This window comes from Eucyclogobius newberryi, unplaced genomic scaffold, assembly GCF_026437365.1.
Source record: "Eucyclogobius newberryi isolate DKJ021-1_F unplaced genomic scaffold, fEucNew1.0.hap1 SCAF_130, whole genome shotgun sequence".
Classification (NCBI taxonomy): Eukaryota; Metazoa; Chordata; class Actinopteri; order Gobiiformes; family Gobiidae; genus Eucyclogobius; species Eucyclogobius newberryi.
In genome coordinates this window covers 134,464-146,502 of record NW_027315758.1, presented here as the reverse complement: position 1 = coordinate 146,502, position 12,039 = coordinate 134,464, and the positions used below count along the sequence as shown (strand labels likewise).

The following is a 12,039-nucleotide window of genomic DNA, read 5'->3' as shown; positions in this document are numbered from 1 at the left end:
TCAGCCCCTGTCCAATCAACTGTGTTTAATGGAGAGCGAGGGCATCAATCTTTCTACCTTTGAGCTAAATCCCCTGTACCAATGTAGCTATAAAAAAACTGGAAGTCTTTCAATCAATCGACTCTCGCCAATTTATTGCGCACTCAATATACTGCAGTTAATCTGGATATTGAGGAAAAATTGCAAGATAATGTTATTTGACATAATGCCGGTGTATTTGCTTACTTTTTCAAGCAGACTTGGCAATTGAACCTCGTTCAGCAGTGCCTTTCATCAGATAGTAAAGCGAGCAGATTTTCCATTGTAAAAAAACTAGTATGTTCGCTCACCATTAGCGACTCTGGTGGGACTCGAACCCACAACCCTTTGAATGCCCTTGCAAATTATGCCTAGAAGTCCAATGCGCTATCCATTGCGCCACAGAGCCCATACATCCTTCCATGATGCTTATTTCCACAAACGCAAAACACGGTTTTCATCCAAAATGGGTCCACATCAGTCATTCCTTGCCAACAAACTGAGATTCAAAAAGTGAAAAGAGTGCAGTTAATCTGTGTGTGCAGGGATACTTTTCCATCTTATTCCAATTTGTAACAGCAGCGCATTTTCTGTCGTTGTAAATGATTTGCATGCTTGAATGGACAACTGAGTAGTAGTAGGTTTGAGATGGGCCGGTAATTATTTAGCACTGTGGCATCAAGACTGCTCTTCTTTAAGACAGGCTTAATGACTGCAGTTTTAAGGATCTTGGGAAAATTCCAGATCCAAGCAACATGTTGACTTTTTGATTGATTGGAGCCAACAGACTGCTCACCATAGACTTTAAAAATCTAGTAGGCAATGCATAAAGGCAGCATGTAGTGGAACTCAGACTTGTGGTGATCTCTTGGAAAGTTTTGTCAGCCACAAATGCAAAATGGGTTAACTCCAGTTGTCTAGCTGGCTGCGTGCTTGTTATCTGCAAATAATGGTATTTTTAATGTTCTGAACTGAGTCTTGCAAAGAAGACTGCAAACTCATTGCACCTGGAGAAATACAGAAACCATCAAAGTAACATTTACCACACTGTAATTTGAAATATTAACCTGCTTTGTCATTAGCAGGTCCAGAGTGTGCCCTTTGCCCTTGGTGGGGCCACTCAGGTGCTGAGTAAGACCAAAGCTTCTGAGGACAGCGCCAAACTCTTTAGAAGAAGACGAGGTTGAGCGGGACGTGAAGGAAGGAAGGAACAGTCACTCACGTACGGGAAACTCCTACCAAGCAGTGGCCAGCCTATAGCACACTGGGATTCTGTGGTAATTGAACCAAATTTAGCAGTTCCTTTCATCAGTTAATAACACAAGCAGGCTTTCCTATTTACCAATGTAGATAACAGGGGTTACAACAGTGACTCTGGTGGGTCTCGAACTCACAGCCTTTGAATGCCTTTGCAACTTTTGTCTGATTCCCCTTTTTCACAAAAGCAAAACAGTCATCCAAAAACGGTCTACATCAATCAATCAATCCTTACCATCAAACTGAGAAACAAGGAGTGAAAAGAGTGCATTTACTCTGTTTATTCAGGGATACTTTTCAATCTCTAATTAAAAAATGTAAAAGAGCTCTTTCAGTGATAAGTTTTTTCTGTACATGTAAACAACTGATTTGCTTGAAAGGCTATCATGAAGGCACTGCTGGGATTTGAACCCAAGATCTCCTGTATACTAGACAGGCACTTTGACCATCTAAGCCACAGCTCCTCTTAAAAGCTACTCCAACCTGTTTCAGTTAGATATTCAGTGACCAATATTACCTCATATATTTTGCCTGCTATACCTCTTCCAATCGTCCCTGGGTGGGCTCGAACCACCAACCTCCCGGTTAACAGCCGAGCGCGCTGGCCAATTGCGCCACAGAGACAAACAGCCCGCTCAATAAAATATTTGCGAGTCGACAAGCCGCAATATCTTTTTTTTTAAAGAGAGCCAGCAACATTCGAAAGTTCAGCCCCTGTCCAATCAACTGTGTTTAATGGAGAGCGAGGGCATCAATCTTTCTACCTTTGAGCTAAATCCCCTGTACCAATGTAGCTATAAAAAAACTGGAAGTCTTTCAATCAATCGACTCTCGCCAATTTATTGCGCACTCAATATCCTGCAGTTAATCTGGATATTGAGGAAAATGTGCAAGATAATGTTATTTGACATAATGCCGATGTATTTGCTTACTTTTTCAAGCACACTTGGCAATTGAACCTCGTTGAGCAGTGCCTTTCATCAGATAGTAAAGCGAGCAGATTTTCCATTGTAAAAAAACTAGTATGTTCTCTCACCATTAGCTACTCTGGTGGGACTCGAACCCACAACCTTTGAATATCCTTGCAAATTATGCCTAGAAGTCCAATGCGCTATCCATTGCGCCACAGAGCCCATACATCCTTCCATGATGCTCATTTCCACAAACGCAAAACACGGTTTTCATCCAAAATGGGTCCACATCAGTCATTCCTTGCCAACAAACTGAGAATCAAAAAGTGAAAAGAGTGCAGTTAATCTGTGTGTGCAGGGATACTTTTCCATCTTATTCCAATTTGTAACAGCAGCGCATTTTCTGTCGTTGTAAATAATTTGCATGCTTGAATGGACAACTGAGTAGTAGTAGGTTTGAGATGGGCCGGTAATTATTTAGCACTGTGGCATCAAGACTGCTCTTCTTTAAGACAGGCTTAATGACTGCAGTTTTAAGGATCTTGGGAAAATTCCAGATCCAAGCAACATGTTGACTTTTTGATTGATTGGAGCCAACAGACTGCTCACCATAGACTTTAAAAATCTAGTAGGCAATGCATAAAGGCAGCATGTAGTGGAACTCAGACTTGTGGTGATCTCTTGGAAAGTTTTGTCAGCCACAAATGCAAAATGGGTTAACTCCAGTTGTCTAGCTGGCTGCGTGCTTGTTATCTGCAAATAATGGTATTTTTAATGTTCTGAACTGAGTCTTGCAAAGAAGACTGCAAACTCATTGCACCTGGAGAAATACAGAAACCATCAAAGTAACATTTACCACACTGTAATTTGAAATATTAACCTGCTTTGTCATTAGCAGGTCCAGAGTGTGCCCTTTGCCCTTGGTGGGGCCACTCAGGTGCTGAGTAAGACCAAAGCTTCTGAGGACAGCGCCAAACTCTTTAGAAGAAGACGAGGTTGAGCGGGACGTGAAGGAAGGAAGGAACAGTCACTCACGTACGGGAAACTCCTACCAAGCAGTGGCCAGCCTATAGCACACTGGGATTCTGTGGTAATTGAACCAAATTTAGCAGTTCCTTTCATCAGTTAATAACACAAGCAGGCTTTCCTATTTACCAATGTAGATAACAGGGGTTACAACAGTGACTCTGGTGGGTCTCGAACTCACAGCCTTTGAATGCCTTTGCAACTTTTGTCTGATTCCCCTTTTTCACAAAAGCAAAACAGTCATCCAAAAACGGTCTACATCAATCAATCAATCCTTACCATCAAACTGAGAAACAAGGAGTGAAAAGAGTGCATTTACTCTGTTTATTCAGGGATACTTTTCAATCTCTAATTAAAAAATGTAAAAGAGCTCTTTCGGGTGATAAGTTTTTCTGTACATGTAAACAACTGATTTGCTTGAAAGGCTATCATGAAGGCACTGCTGGGATTTGAACCCAGGATCTCCTGTTTACTAGACAGGCACTTTGACCATCTAAGCCACAGCACCTCTTAAAAGCTACTCCAACCTGTTTCAGCTAGATATTCAGTGATCAGTATTACCTCATAGATTTTGCCTGCTATACCTCTTCCAATCGTCCCTGGGTGGGCTCGAACCACCAACCTCCCGGTTAACAGCCGAGCGCGCTGGCCAATTGCGCCACAGAGACAAACAGCCTGTTCAATAAAATATTTGCGAGTCGACAAGCGGCAATATCTTTTTTTTTAAAGAGAGCCAGCAACATTCGAAAGTTCAGCCCCTGTCCAATCAACTGTGTTTAATGGAGAGCGAGGGCATCAATCTTTCTACCTTTGAGCTAAATCCCCTGTACCAATGTAGCTATAAAAAAACTGGAAGTCTTTCAATCAATCGACTCTCGCCAATTTATTGCGCACTCAATATCCTGCAGTTAATCTGGATATTGAGGAAAATGTGCAAGATAATGTTATTTGACATAATGCCGATGTATTTGCTTACTTTTTCAAGCACACTTGGCAATTGAACCTCGTTCAGCAGTGCCTTTCATCAGATAGTAAAGCGAGCAGATTTTCCATTGTAAAAAAACTAGTATGTTCTCTCACCATTAGCGACTCTGGTTGGACTCGAACCCACAACCTTTGAATGCCCTTATAAATTATAGTGTACTATTGCCGAAAAATGACAGAGTCTTTTCAGGTATAGTGTACTATTTCGGTTTTTACTCTAAGTCCCTCAGGGGCATATGGTGCTATACTATGATGGTCAGATCACCTCCAGGCCCCAGGGGAGTGCTTTTCTGGGGGCAAACAGTGCACTGATGATGGGGGATTATTTCATTTTGCTCATTTTGGTGTTTTTTCACATTTTAACCCATTTTCACCCCTTTTGCTCACATCTTCAAACTCGGGCCCTGATTACAAGTTCTGACCAAATGATGACAAACACGGTATTTATTATGTATTTTTTTCATTTTTTTTATTTTTCCAACTTATACATCCATCATTGGTGCCAGGCAGGTTGTGGAGAAAGCAGTGAAGAAAGGAGAGAGCCATCACAGAAAAGATGTCCATCCAGGGTCAAGGTACCCTGCACTTTTACATATCCAAATGACAGCATTTAAAGTTTTTTAGCGTATGGTATCTCTCTTTGCATGGAACCGCACAGAGGCCAACGCCACACTGACGGCACCTGTACTTTGTTTGCCGCCTGCCTTTGGTACGAGAGCGGTCAGAGCACACGGCGCAGTCTGGACGTCCCTCTGCTTGACAAAGCCAATGACGCTCTGTGAGTCTCTGTGGCATTTCACCCTCCGGTCTTGAGCGCCTCTCTTGTTTTTTGGAGTGATCAGCCAGTAATGCATCAATAATGTTCTGAATGTAAACCTTTAAAGGTTTGTGTGGGCCTGGAGTGGATTTGGTGTATATGATGTGTGAGTTGACAATACTTATGCTTATAATGGCATTGAATATGCGATGATACCATTTCCGGGACCTGTGTGGAAAGAGGTATGTCTTCATCCTCTGGTCAGCAGTGTCCACTCCACCCATGTAGGCGTTGTACTGGTCGACACATACAGGTCTTTTGATGTCACGGAAGCCAGTGTCATCTGTCTTGGATCGGATCCTCCTCTGAACACAATCATTTCCATGGACTGTGGACAACATGGTGAGACGTTTAGTATCGTGCCAAGCACAAGCCAGGAGTTTTCCCTTTCTGCAAAAAACTGGGTCATCTCCTTTTTTCAGCCACTTTTACCAAGGCATTTTGGCATCCCCAACCTGGTAATCCTTACCGTCCCACACAGTCCAGTTTCCAAATCTGCTAATTCATTTGCAATTACAGGCGAGGTATAGTAACTGTCCATGTAAATCTCGTGTCCTTTGCCCGTAAAGGGAGAAACCAACTCACGGACAACTGCGTGTGTTGCACTGATGTTGCTTGCATTATTTTTGTACTGTCCAGTGTGCATTGACCAGCGCAAAACATACCCTGAACAGCTTTCACTCAGGGCATACACTCTATAGCCATATTTGTCAGGTTTATTCGGAGAGTAACATTTTAGTGAAGATCTCCCCTTGAAAGCTATTGTCATTTCATCTAAAGAAAGCTCCTTGATTGGACTGTAAACTGCTGCAAATTTGGGAATAATCAAATCTATTATTGGGCGGACTTTGAACAGTTTATCGTGCCCGGGCTCGCCTGTTCTCACATAATCATTATTGTTGACAAAATGAAAGAACGAAAGAATGATTTCAAATCTGTTTCTTGACATTACATTTCCAAATCCAGGCGTTTGTGTAAGCCAAAATGTTCCCCAGTAATCCTCGATTTCAGGTTTCTCAACAAGGCCCATGGAGAGATGCAAAGCGAAGAAAGCTTTCATTTCGGTGACTGATACATCATACCACTCAAGAAATCTTGAATGTGGCTTCAGAATCATAGGTGCCATACACTGATGTGCATATCTATTTGTCTCATCAGTAATGAAAGTCCAAAACTGATCGGTCAGAAAGAGTGACAGAATATCAAATGGATTAGCATCCGTCAGATCCATCTCTCCTGTGTAGCCAACTGGGTCTTCAAAAGGTTTGATCCATGCCTCAAATACCTCGACCTCTCTCAGCATGTCCCAGCTCTCATCCACCGGGCAAGTTTTACTGCAGCCACTGGTTCCACTGGTTCCTCGCCTCCGTCTGTCCTTTGCATCTGTCCGTTGTTTCGAAGTCCCTTCATCTCCACTTGGAAATCCATCGTCACTCTCGGGGAGATAATACCCTTCAGAGTCAGAATCTGCTGTAAATTGCATGCCACGTGTACTTCCTCCAGCCATTTTTTTCCTTACCGGATCTGCCCTGGATCATACCTGGCTAATAAAGGGAAGTTGCACCGAACCGACCAATGACTGAAGTGATTCATTTTCTACTATTATTTCATTAATTTCCTTGTACGGTAAAGTTGCATTTCTGCGACTTTGGCGCTTAAAGGGTTTTAAGAGAGGGAAAAGTATTGCTGCACATCAAGATTGTTTGCACTGTTTGCACTCCTTGTTTCTCATTTTTTGGGCAAGGGATGATTGATGTAAGACTTGTAGCTTTGGATCACCGTTATCCTTCCAAGGAGCAGTCTGCGGTTCCATGGTGTAATGGTTAGCACACTTTGAATCCAGCGATCCGAGTTCAAATCTCAGTGGAACCTTGAGTGCCCCGAGAGTAGCGTTACTCTTTTGAAAAAGTGCAGAAACATGAAGAATCTTTGGGTAAAATCTGTGCTTACCCCCTGAAAGGAGCTAACCAAAGCATACAAACTAAACAAAGCTGTTAAAATCTGGAGCTGGTTTTCTTATGACCAAGCTTATGATTCAACGCCTGGATTACAAAAGGCGTAAACGTTTCACCGCATTGCAACAGAAACTCAAATGAAAAGCATTGACGTTTTGAAGGAATCCTTTGACTTGGAGAGACAGGACTTTTATAGGACTTATTATGAGCAAGAAATGAAACAAAGAAATGACCACTATAATCCTCTGACAGTAATCTTCGTTGAAACCAATCAATCAGAACTTGCGAGGGGAATCATTTCTAAATGATCTCAATGCATTGGTAATCTGGACGACGTTCTGCTAAGTATATTCTAAACCAATGGGAACGAGAAGTGAACCTGGTTTTGTCTGACCAAGAGTGTGGAAATGTAGGAACAGCCCTGAGGAAGACCACAAAATCACATGCCTGAAGGGGAAAAATATGTTTTTTTCACCACACCATGTCAAAGTGCCCATTATTCACAAGGAAATGCTAACTGCTGGAGAACCCAGCAGGCAAACCACTATCAGGTGTTTTGGGGCTGTGCTGTTGCTCAAAAATAATGGACTGAAATTCACAGGGCACTGCAGACTGTTTTTGACTTTGCCATTCCACTCAAATTTAAAACTATGTACTTGGGCCTCAACACTCCTGCCATGGACACAATAAATGGATACCCTTGGAACATACTTTTGGCTGTAGAGAAAAAGGCCATCACAAAGAAATGCTCGACACCAACCACGCCAACGATCAAAGACTTGACTGACATAGTAACAGACATTAGACATTGGATGAATGGAAAACAGTGACATTCAGGCATAACCCTTTAGGCGCCAGAGATTATGGATGAAATAAATGTATAAATAAAAAACTTCCTGAGATACAGAGAACTGAAGCCGGGGCACAGCTCTGGGTCGGCAGTGCCCCTGGAGGCCCGTAGAAGCTCCACACTCCAGTTGATTCTTGGATAAAAGGGCACCCAGCCGGTCTCGAACTCGCGTGAGGCGGAGCAGGGATCATCCACCCCGCACACGGCCAGACTTTGCCCGGCCAGGGAGCACCTTCTGCGGGTCGGAGGCTCCGGGTCGGAGCCCCTGGAGCCTGGAGCCCTCACCGGGTCCCGAACTCGGCTGCCGGAGGCAGTGCAGTGCCTCATGGATAAAAGGGCACCCAGCCGGTCTCGAACTCGCGTGAGGCGGAGCAGGGATCATCCACCCCGCACACGGCCAGACTTTGCCCGGCCAGGGAGCACCTTCTGCGGGTCGGAGGCTCCGGGTCGGAGCCCCTGGAGCCTGGAGCCCTCACCGGGCCCCGAACTCGGCTGCCGGAGGCAGTGCAGTGCCTCATGGATAAAAGGGCACCCAGCAGGTCTCGAACTCGCGTGAGGCGGAGCAGGGATCATCCACCCCGCACACGGCCAGACTTTGCCCGGCCAGGGAGCACCTTCTGCGGGTCGGAGGCTCCGGGTCGGAGCCCCTGGAGCCTGGAGCCCTCACCGGGCCCCGAACTCGGCTGCCGGAGGCAGTGCAGTGCCTCATGGATAAAAGGGCACCCAGCCGGTCTCGAACTCGCGTGAGGCGGAGCAGGGATCATCCACCCCGCACACGGCCAGACTTTGCCCGGCCAGGGAGCACCTTCTGCGGGTCGGAGGCTCCGGGTCGGAGCCCCTGGAGCCTGGAGCCCTCACCGGGCCCCGAACTCGGCTGCCGGAGGCAGTGCAGTGCCTCATGGATAAAAGGTCACCCAGCCGGTCTCGAACTCGCGTGAGGCGGAGCAGGGATCATCCACCCCGCACACGGCCAGACTTTGCCCGGCCAGGGAGCACCTTCTGCGGGTCGGAGGCTCCGGGTCGGAGCCCCTGGAGCCTGGAGCCCTCACCGGGCCCCGAACTCGGCTGCCGGAGGCAGTGCAGTGCCTCATGGATAAAAGTGCACCCAGCCGGTCTCGAACTCGCGTGAGGCGGAGCAGGGATCATCCACCCCGCACACGGCCAGACTTTGCCCGGCCAGGGAGCACCTTCTGCGGGTCGGAGGCTCCGGGTCGGAGCCCCTGGAGCCTGGAGCCCTCACCGGGCCCCGAACTCGGCTGCCGGAGGCAGTGCAGTGCCTCATGGATAAAAGGGCACCCAGCCGGTCTCGAACTCGCGTGAGGCGGAGCAGGGATCATCCACCCCGCACACGACCAGACTTTGCCCGGGGAAGGGCCACTCTGGCTGGGCATGGCCCCCACTGAGCACCCCCTGGAACCCCTGGAGCCCCCGGAGCACCTCCAGAGCCACCCCCCACTCCTCCAGACTCTGCCCGGGGAAGGGCCACTCTGGCTGGGCATGGCCTCCACTGAGCACCCCCTGGAGCCCCCGGAGCACCTCCAGAGCCACCCCCCACTCTCCCCAGACTATGCCCGGGGAAGGGCCACTCTGGCTGGGCATGGCCTCCGCCGAGCACCCCCTGGAACCCCTGGAGCTCCTCCAGAGCCACCACCCACTCCTCCAGACTCACCCCGAGGAAGGGCCACTCTGGCTGGGCATGGCCTCCACTGAGCACCCCCTGGAGCCCCCGGAGCACCTCCAGAGCCACCCCCCACTCTCCCCAGACTATGCCCGGGGAAGGGCCACTCTGGCTGGGCATGGCCTCCGCCGAGCACCCCCTGGAACCCCTCCAGAGCCACCCCCCACTCCTCCAGACTTTGCCCGGGGAAGGGCCACTCTGGCTGGGCATGGCCCCCACTGAGCACCCCCTGGAACCCCTGGAGCCCCCGGAGCTCCTCCAGAACCACCCCCCACTCCTCCAGACTCTGCCCGGGGAAGGGCCACTCTCGCTGGGCATGGCCTCCACTGAGCACCCCCTGGAGCCCCCGGAGCACCTCCAGAGCCACCCCCCACTCCTCCAGACTCACCCCGGGGAAGGGCCACTCTGGCTGGGCATGGCCCCCACTGAGCACCCCTGGAACCCCTGGAGCCCCCGGAGCACCTCCAGAGCCACCCCCCACTCTCCCCAGATTCTGCCCGGGGAAGGGCCACTCTGGCTGGGCATGGCCTCCACTGAGCACCCCCTGGAGCCCCCGGAGCACCTCCAGAGCCACCCCCCACTCTCCCCAGACTATGCCCGGGGAAGGGCCACTCTGGCTGGGCATGGCCTCCGCCGAGCACCCCCTGGAACCCCTGGAGCCCCTCCAGAGCCACCCCCCACTCCTCCAGACTCACCCCGGGGAAGGGCCACTCTGGCTGGGCATGGCCCCCACTGAGCACCCCCTGGAACCCCTGGAGCACCTCCAGAGCCACCCCCCACTCTCCCCAGACTATGCTCGGGGAAGGTCCACTCTGGCTGGGCATGGCCTCCGCCGAGCACCCCCCTGGAACCCCTGGAGCCCCTCCAGAGCCACCCCCCACTCTCCCCAGATTCTGCCCGGGAAAGGGCCACTCTGGCTGGGCATGGCCTCCACTGAGCACCCCCTGGAGCCCCCGGAGCACCTCCAGAGCCACCCCCCACTCCTCCAGACTCTGCCCGGGGAAGGGAAGCTCTGGCTGGGCATGGCCTCCACTGAGCACCCCCTGGAGCCCCCGGAGCACCTCCAGAGCCACCCCCCACTCTCCCCAGACTATGCCCGGGGAAGGGCCACTCTGGCTGGGCATGGCCTCCGCCGAGCACCCCCTGGAACCCCTGGAGCCCCTCCAGAGCCACCCCCCACTCCTCCAGACTCACCCCGGGGAAGGGCCACTCTGGCTGGGCATGGCCTCCGCCGAGCACCCCCTGGAACCCCTGGAGCCCCTCCAGAGCCACCCCCCACTCCTCCAGACTCACCCCGGGGAAGGGACACTCTGGCTGGGCATGGCCCCCACTGAGCACCCCCTGGAACCCCTGGAGCCCCCGGAGCTCCTCCAGAACCACCCCCCACTCCTCCAGACTCTGCCCGGGGAAGGGCCACTCTCGCTGGGCATGGCCTCCACTGAGCACCCCCTGGAGCCCCCGGAGCACCTCCAGAGCCACCCCCCACTCCTCCAGACTCACCCCGGGGAAGGGCCACTCTGGCTGGGCATGGCCCCCACTGAGCACCCCTGGAACCCCTGGAGCCCCCGGAGCACCTCCAGAGCCACCCCCCACTCTCCCCAGATTCTGCCCGGGGAAGGGCCACTCTGGCTGGGCATGGCCTCCACTGAGCACCCCCTGGAGCCCCCGGAGCACCTCCAGAGCCACCCCCCACTCTCCCCAGACTATGCCCGGGGAAGGGCCACTCTGGCTGGGCATGGCCTCCGCCGAGCACCCCCTGGAACCCCTGGAGCCCCTCCAGAGCCACCCCCCACTCCTCCAGACTCACCCCGGGGAAGGGCCACTCTGGCTGGGCATGGCCCCCACTGAGCACCCCCTGGAACCCCTGGAGCACCTCCAGAGCCACCCCCCACTCTCCCCAGACTATGCTCGGGGAAGGTCCACTCTGGCTGGGCATGGCCTCCGCCGAGCACCCCCCTGGAACCCCTGGAGCCCCTCCAGAGCCACCCCCCACTCTCCCCAGATTCTGCCCGGGAAAGGGCCACTCTGGCTGGGCATGGCCTCCACTGAGCACCCCCTGGAGCCCCCGGAGCACCTCCAGAGCCACCCCCCACTCCTCCAGACTCTGCCCGGGGAAGGGAAGCTCTGGCTGGGCATGGCCTCCACTGAGCACCCCCTGGAGCCCCCGGAGCACCTCCAGAGCCACCCCCCACTCTCCCCAGACTATGCCCGGGGAAGGGCCACTCTGGCTGGGCATGGCCTCCGCCGAGCACCCCCTGGAACCCCTGGAGCCCCTCCAGAGCCACCCCCCACTCCTCCAGACTCACCCCGGGGAAGGGCCACTCTGGCTGGGCATGGCCTCCGCCGAGCACCCCCTGGAACCCCTGGAGCCCCTCCAGAGCCACCCCCCACTCCTCCAGACTCACCCCGGGGAAGGGACACTCTGGCTGGGCATGGCCCCCACTGAGCACCCCCTGGAACCCCTGGAGCCCCCGGAGCACCTCCAGAGCCACCCCCCACTCTCCCCAGATTCTGCCCGGGGAAGGGCCACTCTGGCTGGGCAT

The 12,039-nt window shown here is 52.0% G+C and overlaps 5 non-coding genes across 5 annotated transcripts; all 5 read right to left on the bottom strand.

Moving 5' to 3' along the window:
* Positions 1 to 335: 335 nt before the first annotated feature.
* trnar-ucu (transfer RNA arginine (anticodon UCU)) lies at positions 336 to 427 on the bottom strand. The gene is given in 2 exon segments: positions 336 to 372; positions 391 to 427. It is a non-coding gene; the product is annotated as a tRNA-Arg (tRNA).
* Positions 428 to 1,825: 1,398 nt separating this feature from the next.
* Positions 1,826 to 1,899, bottom strand: trnan-guu (transfer RNA asparagine (anticodon GUU)). Its single transcript has one exon. It is a non-coding gene; the product is annotated as a tRNA-Asn (tRNA).
* A 418-nt stretch (positions 1,900 to 2,317) lies between these two features.
* trnar-ucu (transfer RNA arginine (anticodon UCU)) lies at positions 2,318 to 2,408 on the bottom strand. Its single transcript is given in 2 exon segments — positions 2,318 to 2,353; positions 2,372 to 2,408. It is a non-coding gene; the product is annotated as a tRNA-Arg (tRNA).
* Positions 2,409 to 3,646: 1,238 nt separating this feature from the next.
* trnat-agu (transfer RNA threonine (anticodon AGU)) lies at positions 3,647 to 3,720 on the bottom strand. The gene has a single exon. It is a non-coding gene; the product is annotated as a tRNA-Thr (tRNA).
* Positions 3,721 to 3,806: 86 nt separating this feature from the next.
* Positions 3,807 to 3,880, bottom strand: trnan-guu (transfer RNA asparagine (anticodon GUU)). Its single transcript has one exon. It is a non-coding gene; the product is annotated as a tRNA-Asn (tRNA).
* Between the last annotated feature and the right edge of the window lie 8,159 nt (positions 3,881 to 12,039).